The following is a 27835-nucleotide window of genomic DNA, read 5'->3' on the forward strand; positions in this document are numbered from 1 at the left end:
TGAAGACGCTGTTCCAATCAAATCTAATCCTAAATAACAAATCAAAGGTGTTTTGCAAGAGAATGCTTACTGAATAATAATGGAACCCATTGAAAATAGTTTCCTACCAGATAAAACTTAGAAATCTAACCTAAGTTAGAATCAAAAAAAAAGTGTTGAGCCTTCAGAGCTGTTCTTGGGCAGCTGATAGTTATGTGAAGATGCTGAGAGTGTAAGATATGTGAAGATAAAGAGAGTGTATGTAAAGAGCTTAGCATCAGTCCTGACACATAATAAGCATTGAATGGATGCCAGTTTCTTTACCCCAGGAAAGAAAAGTATCACTCACATACCTAATTATAATTTATTGCAATACTTTCTTAATAATCTGTCCTACACCACTGGAAAAGTTAAGATGTTATGTCATAAGGATACCGACTATCCCTGAAATGTAACTGAAAAAGTATGGAGACATAATGTTCCACTTGCCTTAGATGATAAATTTAGATATCCAGTAATCAGGGTAATCAATATAACACTATTTCTAGTAACATGGTGGGGCTTTCCAACATTAATTCTTGCTGTAACAGAAAAAGAATTCAATGTTTGTTGTTGTTTCTCTGGTGGCAAGAACAGAAGTCATCAAAAAGTTAAAACATAGCACAAAATGTAACAGTTTTAAAATACTTTATGTTAGCACATATGGATCTATGTAATGTGTAATAGTCTTTTCCCCAAATAATGTTGTAGTCAGCATTCATATTACTCTAGCTAAGAGTAAAATGCTACTCAGTTACATTTTAGCTTATCAAGATTTCAACCACCACTTTATAAGTGTCAGAAAGCAGGGTCCTTCTAGCTCTTCAGAGGTGAATTAATTCAGTTAAAGATATCCACTTGAAGAAAGAATAAAAGTAAAAATAAGCACCTTCCCTAGGAAAGGATCTCCACCTAAGAGTCCTTTCTCAGACTCTGTCCAATATCAAGGGACATATAATTACATTCTCCGTTATGGGGACTTTTGGGGGTTATCTAGTGCATCCATGACAAAAGGACAGCAATAGAAATTTGGCAATAGGGCCGGGGATTTAGCTCAGTGGTTCTGGCGCCTGCCTTGCAAGCGCAAGGTCCCAAGTTTGATCCCCGGTACCAAAAAAAAAAAAAAAAGAAAGAAAGAAATCTGGCAAGGGTGGTGTCTTCCTCCTGGAGAATGTCCCATAGTGCACTACTGCCACCTGTGCTCTCTTGCATTCCCCCAGGATGGAAGATCCCCATTCTCATGACAAATGTCTTCCTTTCAAAAGGATGCCATTTCTAGGGTTCTGTAAGTTCTGACAACTGTTGAACAAATATTGCTTTCAAGCTACAAACTGAAAGATATCTAGGTTCGTAAAGAAATCCCCTTTCGAGGGTTGTCCTTGAAAGACCAGCAGCACAAATTCAGATAGTCATTATCTTGGCCATCTGAGAACAAGATTTGAAGTAAAAATTCATGACAGGAAAAAAGAAATGCACAGATTTAAGACAGCAAAATGCAAAACAATGTATCAGATGCCTGTTTGTTCTTAAATCAGTAAAATATGAAAACAAATGACAAAACAATGCCAGCTTCACAAAGTTTACTCATTTCTTGGAATTCAGATGCCACTACTCATATCCTGTTAGGTGTTTTACTTAAGTCATCAGGCATAATGTACAGCCAATGCCCGAGGAGGTCCTTAAAACTCCCCTCTAAGAACCCATTCCTATCGCAGCTGCCCACACTGACCTAATTTTCCTTTCAATTTCGGCCCTCTCTGGCCAATCTATCCAAAATCGCTGGTGACAGTCGTGGCTCTAAGCTGCGAAGAACTTGACTCCAAAACTGTCCCAACTCAAGGTCTGATTTCTCAGACAAATTTTTAATCCAAGTCCCACGCCCCCTCAGCCTCTGACCTTCGGTTCTTGATTTCATTCTACGCTGGGACCACCTTTTATTGTTTCTGTGGAACTCCGCATCCCTCCCTCTGTCCAGTCCTGTTTTCGTCGCGCAAATGTCATTCCTGGCGTCCAGCCCTCCATTCCTCCCGGCGGGCAGCCGAGGGGCTTTCAGAACCCAGGGGCCCGCTTTTCTGACTCGGCCCCCTTCGCACAGCCATTTTCTAGTTAAAATGCTCTCTCTGCCTACGAAAGGGGAATGAACTTTTTTCCTTTTCATCTCTAGGCACCGAGTCTCTGAAACCCCCAGAGAAGCCAGTCCCGACTCCAACTCCCCGACAGGAGCGCGCAGCCTCCGGGGAGGGAGCGCCCAGCCGCACCGCGGAGGCTGGTGCCAGGGCCAGGGGGTGTGCGCTCCTCGCCGCCCGCGCCCACCCTCGCCACCGCTCCGCAGCCCCCACCCGGGCGCGCCCCCTGCTACCCTGGCTCCCCCACGCCAGGCCAAGCCAAGCCCGGACTGTTGCGAGACAGAGGGCGCCGGGAAGCGGGCGCGATGGGAGTCAGGAGGGAGCCAGCAGTCGCCGCGCCACCGGCCCTGCAGCGCGGGCGCAGGACGCACGGACTCCACAGCGGGCGCCCGCTGCAGATGCGGCTGCGGCTGGGCGGGCGGCAGTGACCGCGCAGCCCGGGCACCGGGTAGAAGACAGCAGTCTCTCCCCGGGCCGCTCCTGAGTCCGCGGCAAAGGCCAGGAGAGAAGTAGGGCTCACCGGCGGTGCGCGCGGCAATCGCCTCGTTCGGCTCTGGTCCTCCCCTCCCCGGCGCGCCCGGATCAGCTGCAGGAACAGCGCGCGAGCTTCCTACTTAGACCAGCACGGGCTCCGGCGACTGAGCATGCCCAGTGGCCCTCCGCGAGTCCCGCGCAGGGAGCGGCGCCGGCGAGATTCCGCCTCTCCTGGCTCTGGCGGCGGCTGCGCGAGGAAAGGCTGGAGGGGCCTGGCGGAGCGGGGGCCGAGCCGAGCTAGGCGGGGCCGGGGGCGGGGGCCGGCGGAGGGGGCGGACCGCGCTCCCACGGCGACCCCTGCAGGTGGAGGCAGCGGAGCCCGCTGCGCGCACGCTCTCCAGGTCGCCAAGGAAGACCGCGGGGACGCAGTGGGTGCCTGCCCGGGTGAGACCCCATGGCTGGGGTCGCGGTGCAGCCCTGGTGTTCACTTCATGTGGCCTGGCGTCAATCTGCACCAAAAGGCAGTTGGGTAACCTTTTCCCTGGTTTGTCTTTTCCCCCACACGTCTGCTGTCCTTACAATGGGAAAAATGTCCCCAGATGAGCGCTGTCCACACCCACCCAGCCTGGGGAAAGTTAGTGGACGAGACCCACTCCTCACTGCCTTCTTACCTGCTACCGCCAGGGTTCTACTCCCCGCCCCCAATCGCACGCCACGCCTGAAAAATCAGTGAGAGGACGCCTGGGGAAAAACACACCTGCAGAAAGGAAAAACAATTTCCTTTCCACTCCCAGGAGTTTATCTATAACCTAATCTGTGAGCAGGCAAGCAAGGCCCCGATAAGAGTGGATACTCAATAAACGGCAAGCAATGCTCTGCCCCGGGCTCTGAATGACTCCCTGAAGGATGTGTAGTGTTGTGCTTTCCGAGGTAGCGGTCGTCAAACTGGAGCCTGGGTCAGAACCTCCCGCAGGGCGTGCTGGACAGACCGCGGGGTCCCCCTTCGTGTAGCGGGGCTGCTGTTCTAAGGAGTGCACCTTGGGAACTCTGTATGTACACAGGCAGCTCTACCTACCAGCCCCTTAGGAAAGATAATCCTGAAAGTAAATGAATTGTAACAACAAAGTAACGGCTCCTTTTTATCCTCTTACTCACATCTCCAAAATGCACTTTCCTCCAATAAGCTGATTCTCCATCCTTCCTTATTCATGTGCGAAATCAATGTAGTGGAAGTGGGCATTATTTGATTTCTTCGTATGCCATGAATTTATTAAGGGTCCACAAGGTCTTGTACCAGGCCTTGGGATAGAAGTGGATTAAGGAGCCCAGCCTCTGCCTTCCTGGCGTTCCCGTTCCTAGTCCAGCACGGCGACAGACATCCATCTAGTTATTTCCAACGTGGAACGCGCGAGGAGGGAGACGTGCAGGTGCTGATGGTGCAAAAGGGGACCCCGATGCAGGTTCGGAGAGGGGATGCTAGCCACGTTGGGGGGGGCTTCTTTACGGAAAAAGGGTTTCCGGCTTTCGCACCCTATAACTTATTTTATGAACCAGCATTTCCCTCAGACTCAGCTCAAGGCCTTCTATGAGAGAAACAGCACTGCCCAGAAAAATCTGTGAATCTATGAAAGCGCTGTCTTGGAACCGAGTCCCAGCACCGGAGGACCGGCCTAATGAGCCTGTGGAGCAGCATAGCGGATGGCCACAATTTAGTCAAGTCACTTGGGAAAAACACGGACTCTGCTCAGAAAGCCGTATGGGTCTGTGCTGCGTCCTTGAGACGCAGAGAGAAGAGGAAATTTGCCCAAAACCACCCCGCCCGTCATTAGAGACCCGCTGGCTTTCGTGCGAGTCCTCTTCCAGCGCACTCTATTCCCTCGGACTCCACCGACCCCCGCGGATCCCCGGAGCCCCACCCTGTCACCCCCTTTTCTCGGGGTTCCAGGGAGGGCGTGGAGCCCGCGACCCGAAGAAAAAGCCGCTGTGGAGTCGGCGGCGGGGCGGGGCGGGGCGGGGCGGGGCGGGGCGGCGCGCAGGCGCACTGGGCGCCAGGTTGGGCCGAGGCTGCGCCGGGCTCCACACCTGATGCAATCAGCCTTCCGGAAACGCGTCCGGCCGCCGCGCGACCCCGCTCTGGCCGCGCACCGCCCCCTAGGTCCCTGGCGCGGGCGACGCGCTGTGTTCCCAGGGGATCGGGACGTCACCTTCTGGACTAGCAAAGTCCCTGGGCGCCCCGGGTTCGACGCGGAAACGCCCCCGAGCGTTCTGCTGCAGCTGGAGGAAACTCCCTTAATGAGTCCAGAGAGGATGGGCGGGGGCTCGGGGCAGGCTTTCACCCTCCTTCACTTCCTCCCTTCCTTCGTCCTCCGCCGATGCACATTTTCTTTCCCTCTCCTTGGAAAAGACGTTTCTGGCAATCGCAGTTTTGAGGCAGTGTGGAGAGGGCTCCCTGAGACCCTCTTTGCTGAATATGGAACCGCACGCTAGCTCTGCTGCGTAAAACCTTGCACAGCGCAGGCATTTTATAAATAGGTAATTGGTTCCTCTATAAAATCGTTTCTCATTTTACCACTTCATGCAATTTTGATACGTTGTTTTTCCCTTAATGCTGACTCACCCATGAATTGTTTTCTAAGGAAATTAAAATTCCAAGACTAGTCTAAGAGCGTGTTTTATAAAGCATGGAAGTAAACGCTGTGAACAGCATATAAAAATTACTTGAGTCTTGAGGCCTAAACTCTTCCTAAATCCCTAGGGGGATGGGGGGAGGGGGCAGTCTCAAGGACTTTAGTGGAAAGAACACTTGAGTGACCATTACAAAATCAAGTCTAGATCAGTTCTTAGATTTTTACAGAGGACATTCACCTCTCTGGCGCAGACATACATAACTTAGACAAATCAGGGACAGGACTGGCACTAGAATCTGGATTTTTCGAAACTAATGGAGACAACAATGCACAACTATATTAAAAACGCTGTCCTTTAATCTGAAGGTTACCAAGTACCAAATTGGTGGCACCAAAGGGGATCCTATTACTTGTTCCTATTTGTGAAGTCTCTAGTCTTTAAATAGTCCTTGATCAACCTATCAGACCGCTCCTAAGATACCAATCAAAGTGATAGGAAGTTCTGCAAAACTATAAGACATCAGGAAATCTTTTGGGCCAGCGCTTAAAGCCTCTCGTGTTTTTATTTGATCGCACGGTATATGAACTGTTTGTGGTTTAACCAAGAGACTTTAATGATCACAACAAAATAGTGAGGTCATTATTTGCTTTGGTCATGTTTTAAAATGTTTTAACAATATAGAAATCAAAAGGAAATTTAAAAATAGCTGCAAAACTCACTCTTACAATAGGATAATAGCTTAAAAATAACGTTAGTACTTTACCTTTTTATCCTGATGAATGCGTACTTCTTTTTAGGGATGTTCTGACATTTAGAGATCTAGGAGGATATCTTCTACTTCAGCAAATATAGAGTAGAGTAAATGTCAAAACAGGTGCAAAGTACAAACTCATCACAAGGTGCTGGTTATAGAATAGCTAACTACTGTTTAACATGTGCCAGAGACTGGCTAAGTATTTTACTTTTAATCCTCACAACTATTTTACTGTTTAATTCCTGTTTTACCCATGGGGAAAGTGGGGTTTGAGAATGTGAAGTCTGAAAGAAGACTGAGTTTGGTGGCAGATGTAAGATTTGAACCCAAGCAGGTTTCCTGGAGCTTGTGCTCTTCAATAACATTCTATAGAGAAAATGATTATGATTTTTTGTTTCATATAAGAAAATGGAGTACTGCTTTTACCTCCAAGGATAAAATCTGGCAAAATAAGTCAGTGGTCCACACTATGAAAGATTCCTGTTAACAAATTATGGTCTGCAGTCTTAGAACCAATCTTGCCCACAGATAGGAGGCAGATGATCAAATAGCTAGTGATTTTTCAGGGTGCCAACCAGACCCTTTTGTCAATGACTTCTGTGACTGGCTGGCTCTTCTAGTCCCAAATTGTCTGATGTAGTAGTCACTCATCACGTACACATATTTAATTTGAAATTAATTAAAATCAATCAAATAACACTTCAGTTCCTCAATCATGCTAACCACATTTCATGTGCTCAATAGTCCCACAGGCTATTGACTACTGTATTGGACAAAACAAATATAAAGTATTCCTAGTATTGCAGAAAATTGTGTTAGACAATGCTGCTCTGGCCCTCAAGGACCTCAGTTTTCTTCATCTGAAAACATGGATAATCAAAGTATGTACATCTTAGTGTTTGTTACCAAAGTATGTGTAGTAATGCTCATAAAGGTCATAACAATCTGCCTAGCTCATAGAATTATACTATGTGACTAATTGCGCATCTTATCCTTTTGTCCTTGGGATCTTTTTTAGCATTTTAAATAAATTTTTATTTAAATTTTTTTCTATTTCACATTTGCATTCAATTTTACATTAAATATAAAGTATTTTATTACAGACCTATGTCATATTCATTAAACAAAATTTAGGAAATACAGATAATAAACCCAAAAGACTAATTTATCTATTTTTTGAGACACCTCTTGGTTATAAGGAAAAGAAACTCATTCTCATTAATTTTTTCAAAGGAAAGTAAAGTAAGAGAGGATTATCAGGTAGCTCTCTGCATTGACCCAGAGATGGAGACAGATACAGAAAAGGATCAGGATCCATGGAAGACTGGCAGCAGGTAACACAGATGAGGCACGCACAGTGTGCCACTGATGGCACCACCGACTAATCCCGAGCTTTTTCATTTTAACCTTGCCTCTCCCTACTCAAGGTCGTCGGTAGAAGCACCAGAGTGGCTGAGCCCAGTCATGCCCTAGCAGGGAGACAGAGAGGAGTGTTTGCCTCCCTTCGGATTTCACAGTAGGAGATCAAGCTCACAATGGGAGCTTGATCAACCCAAACTCACACAGTGGGAGATTCCCCAAAAATAGGAAAAGGGAGGACATTAGCCCCTCTCCCATTCACCACCACCCCCCCATGCTTTGTCCCTACTTGCTCACTCACTGGCAGATAGCATGCGCTTCCATGCTTTGGTGATTTTTTGCTTATGCTATTGCTGTGTCTAGAATATGCTTCCTGCTTTACACATTGCCTCCTCCTACCTCCTTTACCTTGTCCTCTTTTCAAAATCACACTCTGCCTTCAGATTCTTCCTTGAATCTACCACCCAGGTTAATTGCTCACTTTTCAATTCCAGAGCATGTCATACACTTTTGTAGCACTTCATACATCCAGGTAGATATGTCATTCTTTTTGTGTTTTGTTTTGGGTTTTTTTGGTACTGGAGATCAAACTCAGGACCTTGCGCTTGTGAGGCAGCCGTGGTGCCACTGAGCTAAATTTCCAACCTGATATGTCATTCTTTGTTGCTCTATTATAGACTCCTATTTCCAGTCTCACCACATAGAAGATAGTTAATAAATATCTATTTAATGAATCAAGGGAAGAAGAAAGGAAATTAGATTTTCTGGTACTATACTAAGCAATTTAGAAACACTAACTCAGTTTTTCCTCAAATAGCATGTATTAACATTTTATTCCAGAGTAAACTGGAGCCAGAAGAGTTAAATTACTTTCCAAAAGTCACACAGCTATTTAAGGACAAAGGCAGAATTTAAACATGCCAGTCTTACTCCAGGTAATACTGTGAGCTCTTAATAAGATGTTATGCTGCACACAGATTTTTGGTTCTTTTTAAACTCTCTTGGTGAGAAGAGAATGCTAATTAAATGTTTCTGTAAATTTTTGCTATTGAAAAGAACACTTAGCAGTTTTCATAAATACTTATTCCATGGTTCCAGAACAATGGTGATGGGTTGTTCTATAGAAGAATTCATTAACTAAGTGAGGATAAAAGCACATAGTGAAATTTATCACTCTTTCTCTGCCCTCACCCCAGGTTACCAGGAGTTGTTACTATAGACACCGGCATGTTATTGAAATGGCTCTGGCTACACAGAATTTATGTTCTTATGCTCAGGGCAGTCTCCATCTCTGGTTATATGATATCCTCTCACCCCTCCTGGAATCCTTGTTTTGCTTATCATCAGACAGCAGAAATTTGAGTCCAAAGTACCCATGTGCATGGTGTCTCACAGTTAATCCTCTGCACAGATAAGGGCAGGAATTTAAACCTTATGAATGGAGGGAAACCATCATTTTTGTATTCAAAGGGTATAATATAAATAACACCATCCAATATAGAAAAATGCTCAGTTTTAAATTTATACAAATGTAATTAAATAGGAAGGGGAGATCTGAAGTGGAAACCACGAGAGAAAAGACATTTAAAAAGAACTGGAAATCATTCACAAGTGAAAATGCTTTACTCATACAAGATAAACAAGAAATAAACTCCTAATTTGCAAAGCGATCGATAGTCCCCTTGTTCAAACAAGGAGTTTACAGTCTCCTTTCTCTCTTTGTCCCTGTCAAATATCTTCTACTTTAAAGTGCCTCATTACAAGGGCTGCAGAAACAGAAAAGAAGAGGAAGATAGAGGGAAAGACCTAAAGATCTCTTTGGTTTTTAAGAGATCACTGTAACAAGTGAACATTTGTCATTAGATTAAGTGAAAGCTAGCTCCTTAGAAATAGCACAAAAACTGAATTCGGGGAGAAAAGGGCATTAGTATAGGAAAAAGAAGTGTGATTAAAAGTAATAGTACAGAATTAATACTCAACATAAAAGTTAGATATTAAAAAAAGATTCAATTAGATAAAAGAAAAGACTTCAAAGAGATATAACAAGTATTCCATCTCTTGACACATTTAAAATTAACCTGGACAAAGAAGTAGAATATATTTTGTAGAAAGAAATCCTTTCCAACAAGCTGGTAGATTAATTCTAATTGATTTTTCCACCTTTAATTTCTTTGACTCTCTGAAATGCTATTCATAGAAGACAAATGAGTTTTCTTTGAGGTTGAATTTTCTGTCTTTATTTTAATCAAATGAGATATGATTTCTCATGAAAATAGTTTCCAAGTTAATGACTTCGCAAGTAATAATTCTAAGTCCTATTTAGACAATAAAATTTTAAAATCAAAGTAACAGCATTAGGGCCGGGGATTTAGCTCAGTGGTTCTGCTGCCTGCCTTGCAAGCACAAAGTTCTGAGTTCAATCCCCAGTACAAAAAAAAAAAAAGCAAAATTTATAGCATTAGTAAACATGATAAATCGCAACCTATTTTCTTCCACCCTACACTAGCTATAGTCATGGAATAATGTTCTCAAGGAGTGAAGGTGGAGGGTATAGCACAAAAACACAAAAAGCAGAGCAGGCCACCATATTCTATCACTTTTTATTTTTTGTTCTGGGATCATATCCTGTCTAGAAAGTTATCAGTGAGAGAAAAACATTTAGTTCCGTTGAAATTGTATCAAAGAATGTACTATTAGATCAGGCAACATATTTGAAGACCTAAGATATGATATCATGTACATGTTATTTATTGTGAGAAAATAGTTAGAAATGACCTACAAAATACTATGCCTGGTGTCTGAATTTTCTTTGTACTTTGTTTAGGATAAGAGGAAACACTAGGTAAAACAGGAGGTAGACCTCTGTGATGGGCATAGCATACATACTTTGATGAGTGTTACCGTTTTTCTGTGCATGAAAACATGACTGAAAATTATTTTTTTCTTTTCGGCATTACTGAGAATTAAACCCAGGATTGAACCCAGTCTCATTCAGTCACTAAATTACCCAGGCTGGGCTGGAACTTGTAATCTTGCCTCAGCAACCCAGAATGTTGGGGTACATCACCACACCCAGCTGAAAAAACATTTTTTTGATTAAGAAAATCTTTGTTACGCCTAAGTCATAAAGATGTTTTCCCTATTCTGATACGTTTTAACCTTTGTATATTTTTACATGTTGTGAGATAGGGATAAATTTTTTTTTTAATTTTTTTTTCCTGTTAAGTTTATTGGTATATTTTCGGTATAAAATACAGTTACATTCCGAGGGATAAAATTTTATGAGTAGAAATGTAACCATTCTTATGCAAGGTATTTTATAATCCTTCCATTTACCATTAGCCTATCATTTCACCACTATTATATATCCATTTCCCACTGGTCTGTTCCTTTTCATGCATTAGTTTTCTATTAGAATGTTAATCTATACTTTTAAAATTTCTACATATTTATAATAGTTTTGGATATCTGGTAGAGTGGGCCTGCCTTCTTTGTCCTGCTTCACAAGGATGTCTTTATTCTTCTTTCACAATACCTCTTCCAGATAAAATTTGTAATAAATATATCCATTGTGAGGAAATTTTTCAGAACTCTATTACATTAAATATAGATTAAAAAGAAGTGACATCTTTATTGAATCATCCCATATACAAAGATAGTATATTTCTATTTCTTCAGGTCTTCTTTATTTTAACAAATACATCTACTACATCTACTAAACTGTAAGTCTATGAAAGCCTATATAACATTTTAAGTTTGAAAATGGTACTGGCTTGACCCTTTACATTGCCCTAAATCTGCTGCTGTCTTTCTGGATGACATGAAAACCCTGTACAGAAGGCCTTCACTCTCACTTTATTTTGGAAAAAGTCAGTGAGAGGATGGACTCAGTCAAGCACGGTGTCTTTGTCAAAGTGACTGGTGTTTGTATAAATCCCGGATAGTTTAGGATAGTAGTCCAAATATTAGGTTTTAGCTCACAGTGCCTCATAAATTTGCTCAGGTTTGCAAGTGAAAGGAAGGAAAGGAAAAAAGGGGGAAAAGGAAAAGGAAAAAGAAAAAAAAACTAACTCTTTTCACTGATTTGTTCAACCCACTTCCATTTAATAATCTCTACAGAAACCACTAAAAGAAGACAGATAAAAATAGCCAAAAATACACTATAGAAAGCTAAATAGACAATGGAAGAGGATTCTTAAAATTCAAAGGGATATAGGAAAGGGAGAAAAAAAGATTTTAAAAAATGGGAAACGATTAGAAAATAAACGTGTACTTAAATCAACCACATTAATTAGTACATTAACTATAAGTGGGCTAAACACTATAATTAAAAGATAGAGAGTCTCAGCTTGGCTAAAAAAAATAAAGGCCTAATTATAAGGTATCTGCAAAACAAAGCCATTTTAAATATAATACTACAAGTAAAATAAAAAGATGAAAAGAAGATATATGATAAAACACTAGTCAAATATCATTGGTTTGGTAGGCCTGCTATAACAAACTACCACAAACTAGATTGTTTAAACAACAAAAAACTAATTTTTTACACTATAAGATTAAAGTGCCAGCCAGATTGGTTTCCCCAAAGGCTTCTTTCCTTGGTTTGTAGACACAAGCCTTCCTATGTTTCTTCTTAAGATTTGCTTTAAAAGACTTCAGTGAATGGAAGTGAGAGTGATGAATGACACCATATAGCAGAATCTTAATAGCTATTGACTATAATCCATGTAATGAGCACAGTGGAATTTGTACTTTATTCCCTGTAAACTCTAATATGTGCTTGCAATTTTAGAAATAAAAGTGCTTCTGTTTTGAATTGCAAGGCAACTGAAAATGAGTTAAGGTATATACCATAATTATAGGCTGGAATATTTAACATTGGTAAGATAGCAATGGTTTGTACATTGTCCTATAGAGTCAATGCAGTCTCAACCAAAATCCTGGCATGCTTGTTTAAATAAGTCGACAAGCTAATTTTGTGTGTGTGTGTGTGTGTGTGTGGTACCGGGGATCTTTGCGCTTGCGCAGCAGGCAGCGAAACCACTGAGCTAAATCCCCGGCCCCTAATTTTAAAATGTATATAGAAAGACAAAGTGCTGAAAATAATATCTGAAGCAGCCACTTTCACATTTTAGATTTTCATAAGGCAGCACCCTCTTCCAGGCACCAATATTTGTTTTAGTTATGCATTCCTGTGTAACAAATTACCCCTTAAAGCTGAAAACCACAAACATTTATTCTTTCACCATTTCTGTGGATCAGATGTCTGGAAGTATCTTAACTAGGTCCTTTGGATCATCCCAAGGGATGTGACTGTAGTCACGCTGCTACCTGGAACTACAGTTATCTCAAGGCTGGGGACAATCTGATTCCTCACTCACATCATAGTTGGTATCCTTAATTGCTCACTGGCTCTTGGCCAGAGACCTTAACTCATTTTCACATAAGTCACCTGAGCATCTTGAAGACAGTACAACTGGATCCTTCCAGAGCAAGTGGTCCAAGAAGGAGTGCATGTGGTTGCATGTGTGTGTGAGAGAGAGAGATCATGAGAGGGAGGGAGGGAGGGAGAGAGAGAGAGAGAGAGAGAATGCAGTATGGATCTGGAATATTCCTTGAAGTCTCACATGTTATAAGCTTGGTCCCCAGCCTGTGGCACTATAGTGGATCCTTTAAGGGGAGGAGCCTAGTGGGAGGGCTTAGTCCCTGTGGTGATGCCCTCAAAGGGTGTGGGACCCTGGTCTCTTCCTCTTTCTCCTTTGCATCCCAGTTGTGAGGTGAAGGGCTTTTCCTGCACCACATGCTTCTGCCATTACATGCTGCCTACCACAGATCCAAAAGCAATGTGCCATTCGTGGACTAGAAACACTGAAATCATGAACCAAATTAAACTTTTCCTCCCTATGGTGATTTATCTTGAGTATTTGTTACAATACAAGAAAGCTGACTAACACAGAGGGCAAGACAGAAGATACAGCATCTTTTAGGGGTTTTTTTTTTCATTTCTGTGAAAATACTACTTAAAAATTGATGCACTTTTATCAAAATCATGGTTTTTGTGAAAGAATAGTTTTTACATTTTTATGAGAGAATTCTAAGACTTTATTTTAGATAAAGTGATAGCACAATAAAAATAAGTAAAGTATTTTGTTTTTGGCACCGGGGATCCAACTCAGGTCCTTGTGCTTGCGCAACAGGCAGCAAAACCACTGAGATAAATCTCTGGCCAAGTAAAGTGTTTTGAGTATTATGATGTCCCCTGCACTTTACAGGCATAGAGGTTAGGAGCATGGTCTTCAGCAAACACCAACAGAATTTGCATGTCCACATATTGGTTATGTGACATTGGACACTTATTTAGCTTCTCTGTGCTTCATTTTCATCATCTATAAAATGAGACAATAGTATTCACCTTGTAGTGTTGTCAAAATTAAATGGGTCATATTACATGGAATGCGCAGAACAACGGCTGGCATGTAGTAAGTACTGTTATAAGAGTTAGCTAATATTTGTATTAGGTAGCAAACCCTCACCTTGTTTTGTTTGTTTGCTACTAGAAATTGAACCCAAGACCTTTGCACCAAGTTACATCCTCAGCTTTTTTCAAAAAAAATTTTTTTTCTTAAGTTTTGAGACAAGGTCTTATTAAATTGTTATGTTTTCCAGGCTGGACTAGAACTTGTGATCCTCCTGTCTCAGCCTCCCAGAGTATTAGGATTACAGGAGTTCAACACCACACCCAGCATCTCTCCTCATTTAATACCCAAGACACCCCCCCCCCCAGGTAAGAATAGTTATTATTTGGCTTCAGAGGTAAGGCCATTGAGCTTCAGAGATGAAAGCTACGTGATTTGCCTAAATGTACACAACTGAAAGCTGCAGAACTGGGTTCTAATGCAATTCTCTGGCCAGAGGTTGTTTTTGTAAAAGTCCCAGATGTGGGTAGAGAAAGATAAAAAGTTAAGGAAGAATTTGGGTTAGTTAAATCATTGACAACTGTAAGTTTTCAGAAGTAATTTTAAAAGAATAGTGAAATACACCCCCTCCCCAATTTAACAGCATTTGTTGTGGTAAGAATGACTCTCAAATCAGGCAGGCCTCAGGAGAGATTCAGAGAACTCCTTCATAGACCTTACAGGAAGTCAGTATAAAATATCAGACCACAGAAAATCTGTCCAAAGCAGGAAGAATAATGAAGAAGAAAAAAGTCATTTGAGAAGCTAACACACATCACTGCTTCACCAATTTTTCTGTGGTACTTTTTCTATGTGCCTTTTCTAGGGTACCAAGTTAGAGTATTTCTGGATTATTTGTGCTTTTAGATACATATCTTCCAGTCAGGGCATGGTAGATATTAAATATTCCAGTTCTTCTCCTTCTCCTTCTCCTTCTCTTTCTCCTTCTTCTTCTTCTTTTCTCCTTCTTCTTCTTCTTCTCCTTCTTCTTCTTCTTCTTCTTCTTCTTTCTTCTTCTTCTTCTTCTTCTTCTTCTTCTTCTTCTTCTTTTCGAATATGTTTTAAAAGTGCATTTTCTACCCCTTCTAAGTCAAGCATGGCCATATGGCTTGTTTCATTCAATGAAACTTGGGTAGAAATGATGTGTGTCACTACCAGGTGGAAACGGTAAGAGCCAGTGCACCTTTGGCTCATATCAAGGTTATATCTCCACCAGCTCTGATCCAGGAGAGACCACAGTAAGTACAGCCTCCCACGTCTTTCTGTGGACCTGGATGAGTGGCTGGTATGCCAGGGCTGTTTCAAACTGTTCCAGAATCACGGAAAATGCACAGAGACGCAGAAGTTGGGTAAAATAAAAATTTACTTGCGAGCAGGCAGGACTGTCAGAAACTGGTCTGGTTGGAGTCCGCGCACTGTGTTCTTTGTCCATCACCTTTTATGCTTTTGTCAGTCATTATCTCATCCCTAGTGGTCTTTGTTAAGTAAATAAAGTTCCAATTCCTGTTTAATGGTTTGACACAGGTGGTTTCTGTCACTGATTACAGTCCTGAACACTTGACAGTTAAGGCACATACATCACAAGTTTGTTCAAGGATTCCCACTTTGTTCTTCAGAGTTAGGATGTTATCTATAGTGGAGCTACAGATCAAAGGAGCTATATAACCTTCACCTTAAACAACAAAAGCAATGGGCTAAGGTAAGTTTTTAAAGGGATATACTACCTATTTTGCTTTCACAACTACTTTAATAGCTAATCTGCTAACCTTACTTTAAAATTTTTCCCTATCAAAACCACTGAGGTGTTTGGAACTGTTTATCACCTGTTACCAAAGAGTGACACATCTTTCAATGGCTTCAAATCTTTTTCTTTCCTTTTTCAGAATGGTGACATCTGAGAAACTAATTCAGAAGACAACATTTTGTGGAACTCTGTTATGAGTTCAGAAGGTGTTTTCCAAAGCTACCTATAGCTAGCCTTTAGCAGGCTGTGAACTGGTTTTATACACCCCTGGAGTTCAAACCATTCTCATTCCCAAGGAAAGCCTCTTTGCCGGTGAGACTCCTGCACTGTGTCAGCTGTCCTGAAACCTAAGCTACCAAATGTTAGCAGAACTTAAAGAAAACCAACCCTGAACATGACTATATTAGATTGGTAGAGTTCCTGTTGGATTATCCAATGGATATTATACAGGATATTATAGTTATCAGAAAACAAATACACAGGCTTTTGCTTTCAGTGTTTAAAAAACCCCAACAAAACAGAAAACAGTATTTGAAATATTTACACCAGTCAATTTCGAACACTTAGCCAAAAGCAAAAACAAAAGGCTATATTTGCTTTTTAAGAATACCATATTTAAGAAATCTCATCTCTGTTTCAGAAGATCAACTTCGCTTGCACAGGAATGGATGTAGCCAGGCATGGTGGTGCATGCCTATAATCCCAGCACTCTAGGAAGCTGAGGCAGGAGAACTGTAAGTTTGAATCCAGCTTGGACAACTTAATGGCTTAGTAAGCCCCTGTCTCAAATACAAAGAGCTGAAGAGCCAAGGATTTAGCTCAGTAGCACTGCACCTGGTTTGCAAGCACAAGGTCCTGAGTTCAATCCCCGGTACCAGAAAAATAAATAAATAAATAGATAGATAGATAGATAGATAGTTGGAGGTGTAGTACAGTGTGAAGGTACTAGTAACAATCCCCATTACCACACACACAGGCATGTGCATGTGCACATACACACACAAAGAATTTTAAAAAATGGATACTACAGGCATATACAATGAGATACAAAGCAGAGATCACTTTTAATAAGTAACTTGACAAAGTTACTAAGTAACCATTATTTTTTCCATGGTTCTGTTAATATTAATTACAGAAATTTGAAGTAGACAACAATAACACATTCTGCTCATATGTGAAGCATAACATACATGAACATTGAAGCCGTATTATAGAAAATAGACATTATAAAAGCAAAGGGAAAGTAAATAATATGAACAAGAATACAAAGAAAAGGTTTAAACAGGAGATTCAGAGAATGAAGATACTTTTTTTTATAGTGATACTAAGGATTGAACCCAGAGTCTTTGCACTGAGTTACATTGCCGGCCCTTTAAAAATTTTATTTATTTATTTATTTATTATTTTGAGACAGTGTCTCACTATGTCACCTAGGCTGCTCAACCTGCAATCCTACTGCCTCAGCATCCAGCCTGAAGAATATTTTTTCAAAAGCAAAATGTGTGAAAATGATTGCAGTGCAATCAATGATTATTGACTGATAGGCATCGATTAGTTTTGCAATATTTTACCTCCTGTAAGGTTATCTATATACCAGTTACATATGTACACGAGAAAACTTACCAGTCTCAAAGTGCAGTATTTCTCATTTTCTCTTTCTCTTTCTGTCCATATCCACACAAAGCTGTTCTCAATTTCCTCAGCCTAAAAGCTATCCGTAAGTGTAAAATATAATTTCACTTGAAACAAAACTTCAAGAAAAACATTTTCTGAAACTTTGCTGTAATATGAAAATAATCATTGCAGAAATGATCCCCATTCTCCCAATAGGTTTACTTATTTCAGGAACAGGGAAGGGAGAAGGTTTCCTCCTCTCAACCTCCCAAGGCCAATTCCTATAGGGCAATCCCCCAGGCCATGGTTGAGATTCTTGTCATTTAGTCCTAAGTGCCTTGGTAGCAGCATCCATTTAATAAACACATATGAGTATCTACTATGTACTATTTGGTGAGTTGGCCATTGTGCTATTTGACCTACCATACCAAAAGAATTAATTTATCAGAGGGCTAGGGATTTAGCTCAGTGGTTCTGGCGCCTGCTGCACAAGTGCAAGGACCCGAGTTCAATCCCTATTACCAAAAAAACCCCAAAACTTATCAGAGTGTTAAAAAGGCACAAGTCTAAGGAAATGAAGAGAACATCAGAAAATGAAAATGTATCTCCTGTTCCTGGATAGGTAAAACCAATATAGTCAAAATAACCATCCTTCCAAAATTGATAACAAGATTTAACATAATCTCAATCAAAATTCCAATAGCATTCTTCACAGAACTGGAGAAAACAATCCTAAAAGTCATATGGAACCAGAAGACATCCAGAATTGAAAAAACAATCCTAGGTGACGAGCAAAGAGGTCACAATCTCAGACCTGAAGTTATAAATTACAAAGCTACTGTGATAAAAGCTGCATGGTACTGGCACAAAAACGGGAGGATCAATGGAACAGAATAGAGAGTGCAGAAACAAACTCCAAGTACATTCAACTATTTGATCTTCGTCAAATGAGCCAAAAACACATACTGGAGGAAAGACAGCCTTTTTAATAAATGGTGCTGGGGAAACTGGCTATCCACATGCAGAAGATTAAATCTAGGTCCATCTCTTGCTATGCACTAAACTAAAATAAAAATGGATCACAGATCTCAATGTTAAAACAAAAACAGTTAATCTGCTGGAAGACATAGTAGGTAAAACTCTTGAAGTCACAGATGTAGGAAAGGACTTTCTGAATAGAACACCAGTTGTACAGGAAATAGTTTCAAGAATCAACAAATAGGGTCATGTCAAATTAAAAAGTTTCTGCACAACAAAGGAATCCAGCAACAGAGTGAAGAGACAACTACAGAATGGAAAAGGATTTTTGCCAGCCATTCCTCAGACAGAGGACTAACATCTAGAATATATAAAGAACAAAAAAAATTAGACTCTCCCCAAAATAACAGACCCAAGCAAAAACGGACAAGTGAAATGAATAGACACTTCTCAGAAGAAGTACAAATGGCCAATAAATACATGAAAAAATGTTCAACATTACTAACCATTAGAGAAATGCAAATTAAAATAGCACTGAGATTCTATTTTATTCCAGAAAGAATAGCCATCATCAAGAAATCAAATAATAACAAATGCTGGAGAGGCTGTGAGGAAAAAGGGACCTTTCTACAGTGTTGGTGGGAATGTAAACTAGTAAACCACAAAGGAAATCAGTGTGAAGATTACTAAAACAAACCCCTGAAACTAGAAATTCAATTTGACCCAGCTGTTCCCCTTCTATGTATCTTCCCGGAAGAGTTAAAGTACAGTGATATTTGCATACTTATTATTTATAGCAGCTCAATTCATAATAGCTACACCTTGGAAGTAGACTATATATCCATCAACACATGAATGGTTAAAAATGTGGTATTTATACACAATGGAGTACTACTCTGCCATAAAGAAAGATACATTTGAGTCATTTGTAGGAATATGGATGCACCTTGAGACCATAATGTTAAGTGAAATAAATCAGACACACAAGGTTAAATATTGCATGGTTTCTCTTATATGAAAAACCAAAAGTATAAATAAAGAGCAAAATAAAAGATAATAGGAGACAGATCTTTCTCAAAGAGGAAGGGGATCAAGAAATGGAGGCAGGGGAAGAATAGGGGACAAAAAAGGAATTAAGATATGTTGTGTACGTGTACCAGCTTTCCACAAGGAATATACACATTATGTACCACACAATGCACCAATAAAATAATTTTTTTAAAGAAAGCACAAGCCATTATCAGGCTCATCCCTGGGCCTCTATTATGGGTTGACTTGTGTCCCTTCCCAAAAGACATGTTGAAGTCCTAACCCAGAACCTCAAAATATGACCTGTTTGCCAATAGAGTCACAGAGTATAATTAGTTACGATGAGGACATCCTGGAGTAGGGGGGCCCCTAATCCAATGTAACTGGTGTCCTTGTAAAAAAACAGCCATGTGAAAACACAGTGAATGTGATGTGAAGTGAAGGCAAAGACTGGGCTGCTATATCTACAAGGACACCAAAGATTACCCACTGTCAACAGGAGCTAAAAGATAGGCAGGGACAGACTTTCCTTCACACCACTTAGAAGGAACCCACCTGCTGGCACTTTGAAGTACTAATGTCCAGTACTGTAAAGGAATAAAGTTTTATTGTTTTGAGCCATGCAGTTTGTGTGCTTTTTGACTGCAGCCCCAGGAAGCAAATATACTACTCTATTTCAAATAAATACCTCTATAAATAACTAACAATTATGCAGGAAATTTTTTATTAACATTGATATTTCCAAACTTCAGAGATTATCAGAGGTATCAAAGACAAAATTAAGTAAAGTCTGAAAAATTCTTGCAAAATGTTATCATCCTTCTCTGTGGTGACACATTGATGATAATAAAAACATCCCTAGATGCAAAGAATTATTTTATGTCCATTTATTTCAGTATTGATTCTGTAACAATATGTAGAATGAACGGCAAATCTGACAAGAACCCTCGAATGTGATTTGCTGTAACGAGACACAAGAAACATCTCAAGTTCTGGAGTGACATCTCCCACAGGGATCGGCCTCATACGATCTTCTGTATTTAAAATATAATTAATGCTGATTCCAGGGCTTGGGGGAAGAGGGAATAGGGATCCATTGGTTCATGAGTACAGAGCTTCAGCTTCACAAGATGAAAAGAGTTCTGGAGATAGATGGTAGAGTTGTTGCATAGTACAAATACTGTACTTAGTGCCATTGAATTGTATAGTTAAATTGGTTAAGATGGTAAATTTTGTTATGTGTATTTTACCACCACATAAAAATAAAAGTTTAAGAAGTAAGCCATATTGGGAAAAAGGAGAGGGAGGGAGGGAGGGAGAGAGAGAGAGGAAGGGAAGGGAGGGGACGGGAAGAGAGGAAGGGAAGGGAAGAGAGAAAGAAAGAGAGAGAGAGAATAGGTCCATTTTTCATTGCTATAATGAATATCCAAAACTGGGTGCTCATAGAGAAAAGAGGTTTATTTATCCCACAGTTTGGGAGGCGAAAGTCCACACCACATGGCTGCAGCTCTGGTGGGGCTCTCTGCACCACCTCATGATGGACAGCACCACAGCAGTGAGCATGTGTGTGAGAGGGAACAATTACATGCCCAGAGAAAGTGATTCAGGCTTTTATAACAATTTTCTCTTGTAAGAACTACCTTTAATGTCTTCTAAGGACGGCGCCCCCAGTGACCTGAGGACCTCCTCCTAGCATCACCTCTTAAGTGTTGCACTACCCTTCAACACCATCATACTGGGGACCAAGCTTCCAACACGTGGCCCTCAGGGACATACTCTACCACAGGTTTAGAGTTCATACAATACTCCATGAGCTTGTTACCCAGTAAGTCTCACTTTCTCATTGGGGTTGAAGAGTAGAAAGAATCTTATTAAAGCTGGCCCATTAGTAGTCAGGGTACTTTGAGTTACAGGGCCAGGGCAGGACAGAGGAAAGAAGGGTTGCGATGGTCCAGGAGTAAGTAGGTAATGATTTGGACTAGTAGAGTGAGAGGAGAGCATCAGAACTAGGTTTTCCTCCAGCTCCATATCCTGTCTCTCTGTTTCTACCTGGGCTGAATCACTGTTTGGCCAGGCCTTCCCACAGTGACCTGAGCATTTTCAGACCTGCATTCACCTGACCAGTTATCCCATCAGTTCTGGCCAGAGTCCCTGAACTTAAGAGTCTGACCCAGATCTCTTGCTCATTCTAAAGCTAAAAGAGCAGGGAATGAGGGAGTCCAGACTCATGAGGCCAAATCCCTGGGTACTGGTGAGGGTGCCCCCCTCCCAAAATGATGTGCTGTTAACAGAGAGGGTGAAGACTGAGAAGGCAAAAACAAGAGACATCCACTGTATGAACCAATCAGATGTCCTCTAAAATTACTGGGGGATAATTACTTTTATCTTAGCAAACAGCTTCAACCCTCATGCCAGTAAACGTCTCACTTGCTGATAACTACAGATGTGTCCATTTCTCTTAAAATGGACAAAAGTTGACCGACAGTAAAAGAACAAAGAAGAAAATGAAAATGAGTATCTTTTAAAAACTGGAGTCTAGATCACATTCGCTAAATAAGGTTAGTAAGGTAGCTTCCTATTCCCCAATCCTCTGCTCCAACAAGGGGAGGCAGTGTGAATGAAGCCAGTTCAGTAATGATTTTGTTAAGAAAATATTATTCTTTTAAAAAAATTTTTTTGGTACTGGGGATTGAACTCAGGTCCTTGCGATTTCGAGGCAGGCAGTGGAACCACTGAGCTAAATCCCCAGCCCTTGTTAAGAAAATAGACAAGTAATAGGAAGAAAAGGGGCAAAGGGAAAGGGGAAGTGGGAGGCATAGGGGAAAGGAAAGAAGGGAATGGAATTAATATGAGAAAATGAAAAAATGGAAACAAAGTCTTTGTAAATAGGGAGGGATGGAGGGGTGGAAGGGAGGGCAGGGGAAGGGGGAAAAATAAGAACCAAGAGAGTATGTAAAGGTGCAAATTTCCAATGATGAATGTCATTATATTGTACACCTAAAATGTACCAATAAAATAAAATTTAAAAAAAGGAAAATAGACAAGTAGCCAGGCATGATGGCGCGTACCTATAATTGCAACACTAGGGAAGCTGAGGCAGGAGGATCACCACCAGTTCCAGCCCAGCCTGGGGTACATAGTGAATTCAAGGCCAGCCTGAACTACATAGCAAGATCCTGCTCAAAAAATTTTAAATAAAAAACAAAAAAGTAACTAACAAGTCTACTGATCAGAAATGGTAGAAGTTATGATGATTACGCGGAAGTCTCTGGGATCAGAAACCAGGAAGTAAAAAACAGAGCTCTTCAAACTGGGGAGCATGGAGCCCTGAGGCCACAGACAAGCAGGTAAGATTTGCCAACAGGTGCAGTATCATGAATATGTGAAAGAGCCTTAGTTTCCACACATATTTTTTCCTGATAGTCAGCCTGTAATGTGCAGGTGACAGGCTGGACCTTCTCTCCATTCTCACTGCAGGAGAATCACACACCTCTCTTGCACATAAGCCTAACTCTGGTGCTTTGCCTTGAGTGTGAAACAAATGGCATTAAGTGAAGGAAGCTCCAATTCAACATCCTGCCAACAGTGCTGAGGTAGCAAAGACTGCAAAGACTGGATTGTTTGATAAGCTTGGTGATTGCCAGTTCTTTCATCTAACAGAACTGAAGGTAGACAGAATGCAGCTGTCAGCTGACAGCCAATGGGGATGCAATTTTTATGATTTCTAGTGTATAACTTAGAAGACATATAAAAAATGTAGCAATAGTGTTGCAACAAAATTCCCTCCACTCCCATCTGTTCTTTTTTACGTGAACAAGGTTTTCCCTTATTCTTCTATTTTTAATGCTGAAAATAGGAATAGAAGTGCTGGGTGCAGTGTCACATGCCTGTGATCTCAGCTACTCAGGAGGCTGAGGCAGGAGGATCTTAAGTTTGAAGGCAGGCTGGGCAATTTAGCAAGATTCTGCCTTCAAAATAAAATATTAGAAGGGTGGCTTGGCATGGTGGAACATGGCTGTAATCTCAGCACTCTGGGAGGCTGAAGGAGGAAGATTGCAAGGTGAAGCCCAGCCTATGCAAATTAGTGATACTCTGTCTCAAAATTTTAAAAAGGTGAGGATATAACCAATGTGAAGACTCTGAGTTCAATTCTCAGTGCCTAAACAAACAAACAGGGGCGGGAATGTAACTCTGGTAGAACACATCTGGGTTTGATCCCACATGAAAAAAAAAAAAGAATGAATGTTAAAGCTTGTTTCAATAGTTATAATAATAATAAAGCTTCTAACAATAGCAATAGCTTTATTCATCCATAAATAAATTAATTTTTAAAATGTAGCCTCATTCATCCTATTAAGCGAGGTGCTTTCAATAAAATCCTTTTGTGTCTATTGAATAGCTACCCATAAATCTATAATATTTTGATTAATTATGTACTGGTACTAATAATAACTCACACTAGAAGACATTTTAAAATATTTAAAGACTTAGGCTACTGGAAATAAAAATAAAGCTTAATTTCAGAATATGTGTGCATGTATATCTGTTGCAACAAATTATGCTAGAATGACCAATAGAAGACTTTCAGGAATAAAAAGACATTACAGTTGGGTAAAGTTTTCTGTGAGAAAAGAGAATGGAAATATGAGATGAAGAACCAAAAGGAACCATATAAAATTTCCAACTGTTAATGAACAGCTGACTTAAGCATTTAAAAAATACATATGGTGGGTATCCAATTGCCATGGTATTTAATTCCACTGGATACATTTATAAGAGTGACACTTCATCAATGTGTTAACTGCACCCCAAATAAATAAATTTTAGATGCCAATCTAAAACCATGTGTCAGGCTATATAGTTTATGGGCCATGCTGGCCCAATTGTGAAGGACACTGATTGTTAGTGAGAGACTCTAAAAGGGAAAGCAGGTACTCAGGCAATGAGTGAGCTCCCAGTCAGCCCACAGATCAGTGTTTAGGAGGTGGTCATGGAGAAAAGGTCCAGAGGGGTCAAATTCCCAGGGAAGAGCCGGGCTGACTTCCAAACCTGAGTCAGCATCTTCATTTTTAGGCCTGGAAACTTGATTGGGTCAGAATATCTTGGAAGAAGCGTAACCACACTCACAGATATTTATCAATTTATAGTAAGAACTGCAACAATCACAACCACCATACTGTGTTAGAAGCCAAATTACAACCAGAAGGTCACTTCCTAGGTCCAGCAGGAGCAGAAAAAGGGACAGGTATGGTGTACAGCTGAGGCAGTGACAGCCTACTGCATCCTCTCTTTGAGTCCCCGGCCACAGGTGGTGAGGACTCTGGCCTGAGTCAGCTAAGTCTGGCTTGAGCCAGGCCTAGGAGGGATCCTGCCAGTTTCTAGCCCTTGGGACTTCTTTGTCTTTGCTAGGCCATGGCTTCTCAGAGCCATTAAATGGGAGTACTAAGAGCTTTTAAAAAATAATCCCAAATTAGTCTGATTTGAACTAAAGTTCACCTCAAGTGAACATTTGGGCACCCCATTCCTCAGTCACACACTCACAGGCAAAATCTTGGCTTTCTTCCAACATAAGATGAATTACATTGTTTTATGTGTATTTTTCTTGTTTATCATGTACATTGTCATTTCCAAATTTTTGTAGAAGTTGGGATGGTGTTATCCACGTATTATCTATGAAATGTGTAATTAGGGTGGATGCAGTGATACTTGCCTGTAATCCCAGCACTCTGGGAGGCTGAGACAGGAGGATGGTGAGATCAAGCCCAGCCTGGGTAACTTAGTGATCTAGCAAAATCCTGTTTCAAAATAAAAAATAAAAAGGGGAGGTGATATAGCCCAGTGTGAAGACCCTGGGTTCAATCCCCAGTATGAAGGGGAAACAAGCAATTATAAAATTAACATAGAAGAAAATTGAGCATATTTATTATTCAAAATAACTGTGAGTTGAGATCACTCATGGTGCCCTGCACTGATTGCAGCTACTTTAATGACAACTGGCTAAGAAGGAAGCTAAATTAATTCAGATGACATTATTGAGCACCAATGGAGACTTTGCTATTGAGACTTTATATGTAAGCACTATGTCTGATTCGTGGAAAAAATGCACAATCAAGGAATAACAGGAGCACAGTAGAGGGGAACAAGGGACAGGTTTCACAGGTGAGACCCTCCATCTTGAAGCAGAGTAGAAATTTACTGGGAAGAGGCAAGGAATATCCATTTAATATTGAAGCAAATAAAAATATTGAGGGACCTGTTCAAAGACCTGCACTTCATCTGTAGAGAATGCTAAAAGCTCACTATTTTTAGCACACAGAGTTTGGGTAGGGAATAGTAGGGAAATGAAGGGAGTTTGGGGTTTTACAATTTGCAATGGGGCTGTAAGAATAGGATTTCATGCTGATTGGACCTGTGGGTGAGCAGGAAGTAGCATCTATCATAGACATTTTAGGATGATATCCAGGGGCCAGAGAATAGGCTATAAAATACCAAAATTTAGGAACCTACTACTGGAGTGAAATTTCTAAGAGTCCAGAGGCTGGGCTATGTTACAATATCCCTTCCAAGGTCAAGAAAAGTTTGCTGTATAGGGCCCATTCTAATTAATAAGAGAAAAGCAGAATACCCTGGGAAGTTAGAGTATTTTGGAGGCAACATACCTATTTAAGATTGCTACTTTGACCCATTTACCTAACAATGCAAAAGCTTCTTTGTTTTGAATGGGATACACAGAAAGAGATGACTTTGCAATGGGTCTAGCTGCTGTGAAAGCTGCTTTGCCTCATGGGCTGTTAGGCCAAATCTTATGTAGATCTCATGGTGATCCAAGTACCTGGGACAGATAGAGACACTGCATGGAGCCTTGGACTGGCTCCTCAATTCAGACCTTGTGGATGTGGGAGCAAAGTTACACCATTCCCTGTGGATAACTATTTTCCTTTCAAGAAATAGTTCCTGGTTTGTTATTGAGCCCCAGTAAAAACTAAACTATTCAAAATGAGATGCTCTTCATGCTGTTGGTGTTAAGCCACAGTGATGTATAGCAGTGCTCCTTCATCACATGGAAGCGGGTTGCCAAGGCTACATTCTAGAAGGTTCTGGAGGCACAATAAATTGTGTGAACAAGTGACTCAGGTCTGCATGGCTTCTTTTCTTGCTATGTTTCTTCAGCTGATGCTTATGGCCAATGGGAAATGGAAAAAGTCATAAATACAAACAATGATGATGATCTTTTGCAGAAACAAAGACATAATACTTATGAATATTTCTTCCTTACTTCCATAGGCATATATTTGCAAGTATATTCACCAGTTCATTTGGTTCTTTCCTGTCCCATTTCTGTACAATCTAACATAATGTGTGCATAGAACTTAACCTTACACTTTGGGATTCAAGTCCCAGACTATCAAAAAGGGGCTTAACTCGGCTAGAAGCAGAATAAATATAACTCTAATACAGATGCAGTGGAATTTTGTGTTTTCAGTTGTTTGAGAAGTAGAAGCATCATGTTAAGTAAAAGCAGGGGATTTTTTTCCTTGTTTTTATTTGGAAGCTAAATATGTTTAGATGAACAACTGAGAATGGAACCTAGGCCCTCTACCATACGCTCACTGCAAAGTCTATGGAAGAAACAGACCTCACCTTGAACTCCCTTTTCACAGTCCACTTCAGTGGTCACATATTCTTGGCTTCTTGGATTTCCCCCCAAGCTCTGCCTTTCTTCTGTCATGCCTGTGCTTTAGGAGAACTGGTTAGTGATTATCTGATGCTACAAAACCATTCCAGAGATTCACTTCCTCAGCTGCTCTCATGTTTGGATAAGATCTAATTCCTATAATAATTCCTTATCCCACAACACTCATAGTGGTTCTACTTCCCTGACTGAACCCTGACTGATACCAGGATATTCAAGCCAAGAGCTGAAGGAGGCAAGAGGTTAGTTATGTGGCTGCCTTGGGAAGAGCATTCCAGGCAAAGGAAACAGCACATGCAAAGGCCCTGACGTGTGAGCATGACTGAGAAAACCAGGGTGGCTGAGTCCTGTTAGTGAGGAGAGAGTAGGAAGAGATGAGACCAGAGAGGTAATGGGGAAAAGAGGCAAGAGCATGGAGAGCCTTGTAGATAATGGAAAGTGCTCTAGATTTTCCCAGTGTCAGATGGGAAGCCATGGGAGGGCCAAAGTGGATCTGACTTAACCTTTGCAAGGGCTCATTCTTGCTGCTCTATTGAGAGTAGACTGCAGGGAGCAGATGAGGGCAGAGCCAGAAGATGAATTAAAAATTTAATCCAGTAATCCAGATGAGGAATGTTGCTGACATCTGGAGAGTGCCAGCAGTTCATCTTCATAGAAGCAGTACGTGATTCTGGTAAGAATTTGCTTCAAGGGCCATATCTGGGACCACTATCCTTGGATTTATAGGTCACCGATTCCTCCTGGCCTGTATCTCACATAGCATCTCAGCAGACCAGGGCCCCATTTTGCAGCAAAGGAGATGTTTGAGTGAGGTCAAGACCAAGGGATTCACTGACTGTATCTCAAGCCTGCTGGAGCATTCAAACAGCATGCCAGGCCCCATAGACAACAACTGGCTGGCCCCGGCTGCTTGCTTTGTCTCAAAGGAAAGCCAAGTCTGCAGCTTCTTCATGCTCCAGCGCT

The 27835-nt window shown here is 41.1% G+C and overlaps 1 protein-coding gene across 10 annotated transcripts in view; it reads right to left on the bottom strand.

The window, feature by feature from the left end:
* Apbb2 (amyloid beta precursor protein binding family B member 2) overlaps positions 1-6143 on the bottom strand; it is a 346490-nt gene extending 340347 nt beyond the window's left edge. For 3 of the 10 annotated variants that reach the window (XM_087187853.1, XM_087187852.1, XM_087187848.1), the window contains exon 1: positions 2665-2871. The gene's annotated coding sequence lies outside the window, so the exon portion shown is untranslated. Of the gene's footprint in view, positions 1-2664; positions 2872-6009 lie in introns of those variants that run through there. The other 7 variants (XM_087187851.1, XM_087187849.1, XM_087187841.1 and 4 more) reach the window with 5 other exon arrangements.
* Between the last annotated feature and the right edge of the window lie 21692 nt (positions 6144-27835).

The sequence above is a fragment of the Heterocephalus glaber genome, unplaced genomic scaffold, assembly GCF_053883595.1.
Source record: "Heterocephalus glaber isolate CG9 unplaced genomic scaffold, H.glaber_assembly_v1.0 deba00001509, whole genome shotgun sequence".
Lineage (NCBI taxonomy): Eukaryota > Metazoa > Chordata > Mammalia > Rodentia > Bathyergidae > Heterocephalus > Heterocephalus glaber.